Below are 12,500 nucleotides of genomic sequence, written 5' to 3'. Positions count from 1 at the left end.
CCCAGCCACCGCGCCGGAGCGAGCAGCAGCCTCGCTCCGAGTGTGCGCCCGCAGACGAAGCACGGCCAGAGGCCGCCGGATGCCGCCCATGGCGGGCGCACACACTTTTCTGACACCTACGAAGCACCCAAGTGCTGCTTTTTGGGATTCGCCACCCGGAGGTGGAGCGCGGACAAAGCCACCGCGCCTAGTGTGCACCCGCAGACGAAGCACGGCCAGAGGCCGCCGGATGCCGCCCATGGCGGGCGCACACACTCTTCTGACACCTTCGTAGCACCAAAGTGCTGCTTTTTGGGATTCGCCACCCGGAGGTGGAGCGCGGACAAAGCTACCGCGCCGGAGCGAGCAGGAGCCTCGCTCCGAGTGTGCACCCGCAGACGAAGCACGGCCAGAGGCCGCCGGATGCCGCCCATGGCGAGCGCACACACTTTGCGGACACCTCGGATTGGCCACCCGGAGGTGGAGAGCGACCCGCAGACGAAGCACGGCCAGGGGCCGCCGGATGCCGCCCATGGCGGGCGCTCTCGCTCCTCGGACAGCTCCATCGGCGCAGCATGGCGCTCGCGGTCGTCATTACCCGCTGGCGAGGCGCGGCCAGGGCCGCCAGGCGTCGCCTATCGCGTGCGCAAACTCCCAGCAAGCACCAACGTGCTCCTTTGGATGTTGTCATCCGGAGGTGATAGCGCGGCCCGGGCCGCCTGACGCGGCCCATCGCGGGCGCTCCTCGTCGGACACCTGCGTCACACAGCCTGGGTGCCAGCTGTGGAGTGACACTTGGAGAAAAAGAAGCACAAGTCACTCATATCAAAGTTCCCGTTCCCTTTTGTTTGTGTCACGCTTGGAAATGCTTGAGAGGTGACACTTTGTCAAATTTGCAGCTGGTGTCTCATGATCATCATCACCGCTGCTCATCAGCCTTCCTTGGATGCCTGCCATGCACGCGGCCCAACGGGGCACTCAGATGGGGTGGGCAGCCCGGACCGCCTTGCGCGGCCCAACACGGGCGCCCGGGGGACGCGGAAACCCGTTTTAGAAAATAACCTCCAGGGGTTTTCCAAGAGCGGCACAGCCCCAGCTCACGTCCGTGTTTCAGTGCGTCAAAAGCGGATTCAAAAGTGTGCTTTTCTCGGTACTTCCCCTGGAGGTCAGTGTTTCTAAAAACTGGGTTTCCGAAATCGTGCTGGAGGTGTTTTGGTCAACCAGGAAAAATGGCATTTACGGGAGAGGGTAAAGTATACCCCCCCCCCCCCTCTCGGCTGATTTACCCTCTCCCGTAAACGCGTTTTTTCCTGGTCGACCAAAACACTCATTGACTCCCATTCATTTGACACTTTGTCATTTTTTCAGCACTTTTTTCGCGCATTGGGTACTCCGCCCATTGACTCCCATTCATTTGACACTTTGTCGTTTTTCCAGACCTTTTTTCACGCATTGGGTACTCCGCCCATTCACTCCCATTCATTTGACACTTTGTCGTTTTTTCAGCACTTTTTTCGCGCATTGGGTACTCCGCCCCATTCACTCCCATTCATTTCACACTTAGAAAAATCATCCGAGCGGCTCTCCACGCATTTTATAGCCGCTTTGGGGCTCCAGCCGCCTCGGCCTTCATTTCTGACTAGGCTCGTGTGGACTTTGTCGTTTTTTCAGCACTTTTTTCGCGCATTGGGTACTCCGCCCCATTCACTCCCATTCATTTGACACTTAGAAAAATCATCCGAGCGGCTCTCCACGCATTTTATAGCCGCTTTGGGGCTCCAGCCGCCTCGGCCTTCATTTCTGACTAGGCTCGTGTGGACTTTGTCGTTTTTTCAGCACTTTTTTCGCGCATTGGGTACTCCGCCCCATTCACTCCCATTCATTTGACACTTTGAAAAATCATCCGAGCGGCTCTCCACGCATTTTATAGCCGCTTTGGGGCTCCAGCCGCCTCGGACTGCATTTCTGACTAGGCTCGTGTGGACTTTGTCGTTTTTTCAGCACTTTTTTTACACATTGGGTACTCTGCCCCATTCACTCCCATTCATTTGACACTTTGAAAAATCATCCGAGCGGCTCTCCACGCGTTTTATAGCCGCTTTGGGGCTCCAGCCGCCTCGGACTGCATTTCTGACTAGGCTCGTGTGGACTTTGTCGTTTTTTCAGCACTTTTTTCGCGCATTGGGTACTCCGCCCCATTCACTCCCATTCATTTGACACTTTGAAAAATCATCCGAGCGGCTCTCCATGCATTTTATAGCCGCTTTGGGGCTCCAGCCGCCTCGGACTGCATTTCTGACTAGGCTCGTGTGGACTTTGTCGTTTTTTCAGCACTTTTTTTACACATTGGGTACTCTGCCCCATTCACTCCCATTCATTTGACACTTTGAAAAATCATCCGAGCGGCTCTCCACGCGTTTTATAGCCGCTTTGGGGCTCCAGCCGCCTCGGACTGCATTTCTGACTAGGCTCGTGTGGACTTTGTCGTTTTTTCAGCACTTTTTTCGCGCATTGGGTACTCCGCCCCATTCACTCCCATTCATTTGACACTTTGAAAAATCATCCGAGCGGCTCTCCATGCATTTTATAGCCGCTTTGGGGCTCCAGCCGCCTCGGACTGCATTTCTGACTAGGCTCGTGTGGACTTTGTCGTTTTTTCAGCACTTTTTTTACACATTGGGTACTCTGCCCCATTCACTCCCATTCATTTGACACTTTGAAAAATCATCCGAGCGGCTCTCCACGCGTTTTATAGCCGCTTTCAGACTCCTGCCGCCTCGCCTGCACTTCCGCCTCGGTCCGTTAGGATTTAGGCCTTTTTTCAGCACTTTTTCTCCGTTCCTCCGGGGCGACAGCGGCTCTCCACGCATTTTATAGCCGTTTTCAGACTCCTGCCGCCTCGCCTGCACTTCCGCCTCGGTCCGTTAGGATTTAGGCCTTTTTTCAGCACTTTTTCTCCGTTCCTCCGGGGCGACAGCGGCTCTCCACGCATTTTATAGCCGTTTTCAGACTCCTGCCGCCTCGCCTGCACTTCCGCCTCGGTCCGTTAGGATTTAGGCCTTTTTTCAGCACTTTTTCTCCGTTCCTCCGGGGCGACAGCGGCTCTCCACGCATTTTATAGCCGTTTTCAGACTCCTGCCGCCTCGCCTGCACTTCCGCCTCGGTCCGTTAGGATTTAGGCCTTTTTTCAGCACTTTTTCTCCGTTCCTCCGGGGCGACAGCGGCTCTCCACGCATTTTATAGCCGTTTTCAGACTCCTGCCGCCTCGCCTGCACTTCCGCCTCGGTCCGTTAGGATTTAGGCCTTTTTTCAGCACTTTTTCTCCGTTTCTCCGGGGCGACAGCGGCTCTCCACGCATTTTATAGCCGTTTTCAGACTCCTGCCGCCTCGCCTGCACTTCCGCCTAGGTCCGTTAGGATTTAGGCCTTTTTTCAGCACTTTTTCTCCGTTTCTCCGGGGCGACAGCGGCTCTCCACGCTTTTTATAGCGGTTTTCAGACTCCTGCCGCCTCGCCTGCACTTCCGCCTAGGTCCGTTAGGACGTGGGCCTTTTTTCAGCACTTTTTCTCCGTTTCTCCAGGGCGACAGCGGCTCTCCACGCTTTTTATAGCCGCTTTGGGGCTCCAGCCGCCTCGGCCTGCATTTCTGACTAGGCTCGTGTGGACTTTTTCAGCACTTTTTTTTGTGCATTGGGTACTCTCGCCCATTGACTCCCATTCATTTGACACTTTGTCATATTTTCAGCACTTTTTTTGTGCATTGGGTACTCTCGCCCATTGACTCCCATTCATTTGACACTTTGTCATATTTTCAGCACTTTTTTGGCGCATTGGGTACTCTCGCCCATTGACTCCCATTCATTTGACACTTTGTCATATTTTCAGCACTTTTTTGGCGCATTGGGTACTCTCGCCCATTGACTTCAATGCATTTACTGCAACTCCTGCCTGTGTCCGCCAGAGGGCGTCTGGCTTAACAGCGGCTCTCCACGCTATTTCTATCCGCTTTGAGGCTCCAGGCAGCTCGGCCTGGGTTTCTGAATTTCTCCCTTGACACTTTGTTACTTTTTCACCTTTTTTCTCATTTCATCCAGGGACACAGCGGCTCTCCACAGACTTTCCCGCGGCCCCTGGGCTCCAGGACCCTAGGCATGGGTTTCTGCCTAGCTCCCTTGACACTTTGCCATTTTTTCACCTTTTTTCTCATTTCATCCAGGGACACAGCGGCTCTCCACAGACTTTCCCGCGGCCCCTGGGCTCCAGGACCCTAGGCATGGGTTTCTGCCTAGCTCCCTTGACACTTTGCCATTTTTTCACCCTTTTTCTCATTTCATCCAGGGGCACAGCGGCTCTCCACAGACTTTCCCGCGGCCCCTGGGCTCCAGGACCCTAGGCATGGGTTTCTGCCTAGCTCCCTTGACACTTTGCCATTTTTTCACCTTTTTTCTCATTTCATCCAGGGACACAGCGGCTCTCCACAGACTTTCCCGCGGCCCCTGGGCTCCAGGACCCTAGGCATGGGTTTCTGCCTAGCTCCCTTGACACTTTGCCATTTTTTCACCCTTTTTCTCATTTCATCCAGGGCAACAGCGGCTTTCCACAGACTTTGCAGCCGCCCCTGGGCTCCAGGACCCTAGGCATGGGTTTCTGCCTAGCTCCCTTGACACTTTGCCATTTTTTCACCCTTTTTCTCAATTCATCCAGGGACACAGCGGCTCTCCACACACTTTAGAACCGCCCCTGGGCTCCAGGCAGCTCGGCCTGAGTTTCTGAATTTCTCCCTTGACACTTTGCCATTTTTTCACCCTTTTTCTCAATTCATCCAGGGACACAGCGGCTCTCCACACACTTTAGAACCGCCCCTGGGCTCCAGGCAGCTCGGCCTGAGTTTCTGAATTTCTCCCTTGACACTTTGCCATTTTTTCACCCTTTTTCTCATTTCATCCAGGGACACAGCGGCACTCCACAGACTTTACAGCCGCCCCTGGGCTCCAGGCAGCTCGGCATGGGTTTCTGCCTAGCTCCCTTGACACTTTGCCATTTTTCCACCCTTTTTCTCATTTCATCCAGGGACACAGCGGCTCTCCACAGACTTTGCAGCCGCCCCTGGGCTCCAGGACCCTAGGCATGGGTTTCTGCCTAGCTCCCTTGACACTTTGCCATTTTTTCACCCTTTTTCTCAATTCATCCAGGGACACAGCGGCTCTCCACAGACTTTACAGCCGCCCCTGGGCTCCAGGACCCTAGGCATGGGTTTCTGAATTTTTCCCTTGACACTTTGCCATTTTTTCACCCTTTTTCTCATTTCATCCAGGGACACAGCGGCTCTCCACAGACTTTACAGCCGCCCCTGGGCTCCAGGCAGCTCGGCCTGAGTTTCTGAATTTCTCCCTTGACACTTTGCCATTTTTTCACCCTTTTTCTCATTTCATCCAGGGACACAGCGGCACTCCACAGACTTTACAGCCGCCCCTGGGCTCCAGGCAGCTCGGCATGGGTTTCTGCCTAGCTCCCTTGACACTTTGCCATTTTTCCACCCTTTTTCTCATTTCATCCAGGGACACAGCGGCTCTCCACAGACTTTGCAGCCGCCCCTGGGCTCCAGGACCCTAGGCATGGGTTTCTGCCTAGCTCCCTTGACACTTTGCCATTTTTTCACCCTTTTTCTCAATTCATCCAGGGACACAGCGGCTCTCCACAGACTTTACAGCCGCCCCTGGGCTCCAGGACCCTAGGCATGGGTTTCTGAATTTTTCCCTTGACACTTTGCCATTTTTTCACCCTTTTTCTCATTTCATCCAGGGACACAGCGGCTCTCCACAGACTTTACAGCCGCCCCTGGGCTCCAGGCAGCTCGGCCTGAGTTTCTGAATTTCTCCCTTGACACTTTGCCATTTTTTCACCCTTTTTCTCAATTCATCCAGGGACACAGCGGCTCTCACAGACTTTAGAACCGCCCCTGGGCTCCAGGACCCTAGGCATGGGTTTCTGCCTAGCTCCCTTGACACTTTGCCATTTTTTCACCTTTTTTCTCATTTCATCCAGGGACACAGCGGCACTCCACAGACTTTACAGCCGCCCCTGGGCTCCAGGCAGCTCGGCCTGGGTTTCTGAATTTCTCCCTTGACACTTTGCCATTTTTTCACCCTTTTTCTCAATTCATCCAGGGACACAGCGGCACTCCACAGACTTTACAGCCGCCCCTGGGCTCCAGGCAGCTCGGCCTGAGTTTCTGAATTTCTCCCTTGACACTTTGCCATTTTTTCACCCTTTTTCTCATTTCATCCAGGGACACAGCGGCACTCCACAGACTTTACAGCCGCCCCTGGGCTCCAGGCAGCTCGGCATGGGTTTCTGCCTAGCTCCCTTGACACTTTGCCATTTTTCCACCCTTTTTCTCATTTCATCCAGGGACACAGCGGCTCTCCACAGACTTTGCAGCCGCCCCTGGGCTCCAGGACCCTAGGCATGGGTTTCTGCCTAGCTCCCTTGACACTTTGCCATTTTTTCACCCTTTTTCTCAATTCATCCAGGGACACAGCGGCTCTCCACAGACTTTACAGCCGCCCCTGGGCTCCAGGACCCTAGGCATGGGTTTCTGAATTTTTCCCTTGACACTTTGCCATTTTTTCACCCTTTTTCTCATTTCATCCAGGGACACAGCGGCTCTCCACAGACTTTACAGCCGCCCCTGGGCTCCAGGCAGCTCGGCCTGAGTTTCTGAATTTCTCCCTTGACACTTTGCCATTTTTTCACCCTTTTTCTCAATTCATCCAGGGACACAGCGGCTCTCACAGACTTTAGAACCGCCCCTGGGCTCCAGGACCCTAGGCATGGGTTTCTGCCTAGCTCCCTTGACACTTTGCCATTTTTTCACCTTTTTTCTCATTTCATCCAGGGACACAGCGGCACTCCACAGACTTTACAGCCGCCCCTGGGCTCCAGGCAGCTCGGCCTGGGTTTCTGAATTTCTCCCTTGACACTTTGCCATTTTTTCACCTTTTTTCTCATTTCATCCAGGGACACAGCGGCTCTCCACAGACTTTGCAGCCGCCCCTGGGCTCCAGGACCCTAGGCATGGGTTTCTGCCTAGCTCCCTTGACACTTTGCCATTTTTTCACCCTTTTTCTCAATTCATCCAGGGACACAGCGGCTCTCCACACACTTTAGAACCGCCCCTGGGCTCCAGGCAGCTCGGCCTGAGTTTCTGAATTTCTCCCTTGACACTTTGCCATTTTTTCACCCTTTTTCTCAATTCATCCAGGGACACAGCGGCTCTCCACAGACTTTCCCGCGGCCCCTGGGCTCCAGGACCCTAGGCATGGGTTTCTGCCTAGCTCCCTTGACACTTTGCCATTTTTTCACCTTTTTTCTCATTTCATCCAGGGACACAGCGGCTCTCACAGGCTTTAGAACCGCCCCTGGGCTCCAGGACCCTAGGCATGGGTTTCTGAATTTCTCCCTTGACACTTTGCCATTTTTTCACCCTTTTTCTCATTTCATCCAGGGACACAGCGGCTCTCCACAGACTTTCCCGCGGCCCCTGGGCTCCAGGACCCTAGGCATGGGTTTCTGAATTTCTCCCTTGACACTTTGCCATTTTTTCACCCTTTTTCTCATTTCATCCAGGGACACAGCGGCACTCCACAGACTTTACAGCCGCCCCTGGGCTCCAGGACCCTAGGCATGGGTTTCTGCCTAGCTCCCTTGACACTTTGCCATTTTTTCACCCTTTTTCTCATTTCATCCAGGGACACAGCGGCTCTCCACAGACTTTACAGCCGCCCCTGGGCTCCAGGACCCTAGGCATGGGTTTCTGAATTTCTCCCTTGACACTTTGCCATTTTTTCACCTTTTTTCTCATTTCATCCAGGGACACAGCGGCTCTCCACAGACTTTGCAGCCGCCCCTGGGCTCCAGGCAGCTCGGCCTGAGTTTCTGAATTTCTCCCTTGACACTTTGCCATTTTTCCACCCTTTTTCTCATTTCATCCAGGGACACAGCGGCTCTCCACAGACTTTGCAGCCGCCCCTGGGCTCCAGGCAGCTCGGCATGGGTTTCTGCCTAGCTCCCTTGACACTTTGCCATTTTTCCACCTTTTTTCTCATTTCATCCAGGGACACAGCGGCTCTCCACAGACTTTCCCGCGGCCCCTGGGCTCCAGGACCCTAGGCATGGGTTTCTGAATTTCTCCCTTGACACTTTGCCATTTTTCCACCTTTTTTCTCATTTCATCCAGGGACACAGCGGCTCTCACAGGCTTTAGAACCGCCCCTGGGCTCCAGGCAGCTCGGCATTGGTTTCTGCCTAGCTCCCTTGACACTTTGCCATTTTTCCACCTTTTTTCTCATTTCATCCAGGGACACAGCGGCTCTCCACAGACTTTCCCGCGGCCCCTGGGCTCCAGGACCCTAGGCATGGGTTTCTGAATTTCTCCCTTGACACTTTGCCATTTTTCCACCTTTTTTCTCATTTCATCCAGGGACACAGCGGCTCTCACAGGCTTTAGAACCGCCCCTGGGCTCCAGGACCCTAGGCATGGGTTTCTGAATTTCTCCCTTGACACTTTGCCATTTTTTCACCCTTTTTCTCATTTCATCCAGGGACACAGCGGCTCTCCACAGACTTTCCCGCGGCCCCTGGGCTCCAGGACCCTAGGCATGGGTTTCTGAATTTCTCCCTTGACACTTTGCCATTTTTTCACCCTTTTTCTCATTTCATCCAGGGACACAGCGGCACTCCACAGACTTTACAGCCGCCCCTGGGCTCCAGGACCCTAGGCATGGGTTTCTGCCTAGCTCCCTTGACACTTTGCCATTTTTTCACCCTTTTTCTCATTTCATCCAGGGACACAGCGGCTCTCCACAGACTTTACAGCCGCCCCTGGGCTCCAGGACCCTAGGCATGGGTTTCTGAATTTCTCCCTTGACACTTTGCCATTTTTTCACCTTTTTTCTCATTTCATCCAGGGACACAGCGGCTCTCCACAGACTTTGCAGCCGCCCCTGGGCTCCAGGCAGCTCGGCCTGAGTTTCTGAATTTCTCCCTTGACACTTTGCCATTTTTTCACCCTTTTTCTCAATTCATCCAGGGACACAGCGGCTCTCACAGACTTTAGAACCGCCCCTGGGCTCCAGGACCCTAGGCATGGGTTTCTGCCTAGCTCCCTTGACACTTTGCCATTTTTTCACCTTTTTTCTCATTTCATCCAGGGACACAGCGGCACTCCACAGACTTTACAGCCGCCCCTGGGCTCCAGGCAGCTCGGCCTGGGTTTCTGAATTTCTCCCTTGACACTTTGCCATTTTTTCACCTTTTTTCTCATTTCATCCAGGGACACAGCGGCTCTCCACAGACTTTGCAGCCGCCCCTGGGCTCCAGGACCCTAGGCATGGGTTTCTGCCTAGCTCCCTTGACACTTTGCCATTTTTTCACCCTTTTTCTCAATTCATCCAGGGACACAGCGGCTCTCCACACACTTTAGAACCGCCCCTGGGCTCCAGGCAGCTCGGCCTGAGTTTCTGAATTTCTCCCTTGACACTTTGCCATTTTTTCACCCTTTTTCTCAATTCATCCAGGGACACAGCGGCTCTCCACAGACTTTGCAGCCGCCCCTGGGCTCCAGGACCCTAGGCATGGGTTTCTGCCTAGCTCCCTTGACACTTTGCCATTTTTTCACCCTTTTTCTCAATTCATCCAGGGACACAGCGGCTCTCCACACACTTTAGAACCGCCCCTGGGCTCCAGGCAGCTCGGCCTGAGTTTCTGAATTTCTCCCTTGACACTTTGCCATTTTTTCACCCTTTTTCTCAATTCATCCAGGGACACAGCGGCTCTCCACACACTTTAGAACCGCCCCTGGGCTCCAGGCAGCTCGGCCTGAGTTTCTGAATTTCTCCCTTGACACTTTGCCATTTTTTCACCCTTTTTCTCATTTCATCCAGGGACACAGCGGCACTCCACAGACTTTACAGCCGCCCCTGGGCTCCAGGCAGCTCGGCATGGGTTTCTGCCTAGCTCCCTTGACACTTTGCCATTTTTCCACCCTTTTTCTCATTTCATCCAGGGACACAGCGGCTCTCCACAGACTTTGCAGCCGCCCCTGGGCTCCAGGACCCTAGGCATGGGTTTCTGCCTAGCTCCCTTGACACTTTGCCATTTTTTCACCCTTTTTCTCAATTCATCCAGGGACACAGCGGCTCTCCACAGACTTTACAGCCGCCCCTGGGCTCCAGGACCCTAGGCATGGGTTTCTGAATTTTTCCCTTGACACTTTGCCATTTTTTCACCCTTTTTCTCATTTCATCCAGGGACACAGCGGCTCTCCACAGACTTTACAGCCGCCCCTGGGCTCCAGGCAGCTCGGCCTGAGTTTCTGAATTTCTCCCTTGACACTTTGCCATTTTTTCACCCTTTTTCTCATTTCATCCAGGGACACAGCGGCACTCCACAGACTTTACAGCCGCCCCTGGGCTCCAGGCAGCTCGGCATGGGTTTCTGCCTAGCTCCCTTGACACTTTGCCATTTTTCCACCCTTTTTCTCATTTCATCCAGGGACACAGCGGCTCTCCACAGACTTTGCAGCCGCCCCTGGGCTCCAGGACCCTAGGCATGGGTTTCTGCCTAGCTCCCTTGACACTTTGCCATTTTTTCACCCTTTTTCTCAATTCATCCAGGGACACAGCGGCTCTCCACAGACTTTACAGCCGCCCCTGGGCTCCAGGACCCTAGGCATGGGTTTCTGAATTTTTCCCTTGACACTTTGCCATTTTTTCACCCTTTTTCTCATTTCATCCAGGGACACAGCGGCTCTCCACAGACTTTACAGCCGCCCCTGGGCTCCAGGCAGCTCGGCCTGAGTTTCTGAATTTCTCCCTTGACACTTTGCCATTTTTTCACCCTTTTTCTCAATTCATCCAGGGACACAGCGGCTCTCACAGACTTTAGAACCGCCCCTGGGCTCCAGGACCCTAGGCATGGGTTTCTGCCTAGCTCCCTTGACACTTTGCCATTTTTTCACCTTTTTTCTCATTTCATCCAGGGACACAGCGGCACTCCACAGACTTTACAGCCGCCCCTGGGCTCCAGGCAGCTCGGCCTGGGTTTCTGAATTTCTCCCTTGACACTTTGCCATTTTTTCACCCTTTTTCTCAATTCATCCAGGGACACAGCGGCACTCCACAGACTTTACAGCCGCCCCTGGGCTCCAGGCAGCTCGGCCTGAGTTTCTGAATTTCTCCCTTGACACTTTGCCATTTTTTCACCCTTTTTCTCATTTCATCCAGGGACACAGCGGCACTCCACAGACTTTACAGCCGCCCCTGGGCTCCAGGCAGCTCGGCCTGGGTTTCTGAATTTCTCCCTTGACACTTTGCCATTTTTTCACCTTTTTTCTCATTTCATCCAGGGACACAGCGGCTCTCCACAGACTTTGCAGCCGCCCCTGGGCTCCAGGCAGCTCGGCCTGGGTTTCTGAATTTCTCCCTTGACACTTTGTTACTCTTTCACCTTTTTTCTCATTTCATCCAGGGACACAGCGGCTCTCCACAGACTTTCCCGCGGCCCCTGGGCTCCAGGACCCTAGGCATGGGTTTCTGCCTAGCTCCCTTGACACTTTGCCATTTTTTCACCCTTTTTCTCATTTCATCCAGGGCAACAGCGGCTCTCCACAGACTTTCCCGCGGCCCCTGGGCTCCAGGACCCTAGGCATGGGTTTCTGCCTAGCTCCCTTGACACTTTGCCATTTTTCCACCCTTTTTCTCATTTCATCCAGGGACACAGCGGCTCTCCACAGACTTTACAGCCGCCCCTGGGCTCCAGGACCCTAGGCACGGGTTTCTGAATTTTTCCCTTGACACTTTGCCATTTTTTCACCCTTTTTCTCATTTCATCCAGGGACACAGCGGCTCTCCACAGACTTTCCCGCGGCCCCTGGGCTCCAGGACCCTAGGCATGGGTTTCTGCCTAGCTCCCTTGACACTTTGCCATTTTTTCACCCTTTTTCTCATTTCATCCAGGGCAACAGCGGCTCTCCACAGACTTTCCCGCGGCCCCTGGGCTCCAGGACCCTAGGCATGGGTTTCTGCCTAGCTCCCTTGACACTTTGCCATTTTTCCACCCTTTTTCTCATTTCATCCAGGGACACAGCGGCTCTCCACAGACTTTACAGCCGCCCCTGGGCTCCAGGACCCTAGGCACGGGTTTCTGAATTTTTCCCTTGACACTTTGCCATTTTTTCACCCTTTTTCTCATTTCATCCAGGGACACAGCGGCTCTCCACAGACTTTCCCGCGGCCCCTGGGCTCCAGGACCCTAGGCATGGGTTTCTGCCTAGCTCCCTTGACACTTTGCCATTTTTTCACCTTTTTTCTCATTTCATCCAGGGCAACAGCGGCTCTCACAGACTTTAGAACCGCCACTGGGCTCCAGGACCCTAGGCATGGGTTTCTGCCTAGCTCCCTTGACACTTTGCCATTTTTTCACCTTTTTTCTCATTTCATCCAGGGACACAGCGGCTCTCCAC

Source organism: Dunckerocampus dactyliophorus, unplaced genomic scaffold (assembly GCF_027744805.1).
Source record: "Dunckerocampus dactyliophorus isolate RoL2022-P2 unplaced genomic scaffold, RoL_Ddac_1.1 HiC_scaffold_25, whole genome shotgun sequence".
Classification (NCBI taxonomy): Eukaryota; Metazoa; Chordata; class Actinopteri; order Syngnathiformes; family Syngnathidae; genus Dunckerocampus; species Dunckerocampus dactyliophorus.
Note: the sequence above shows the minus strand (reverse complement) of the source record.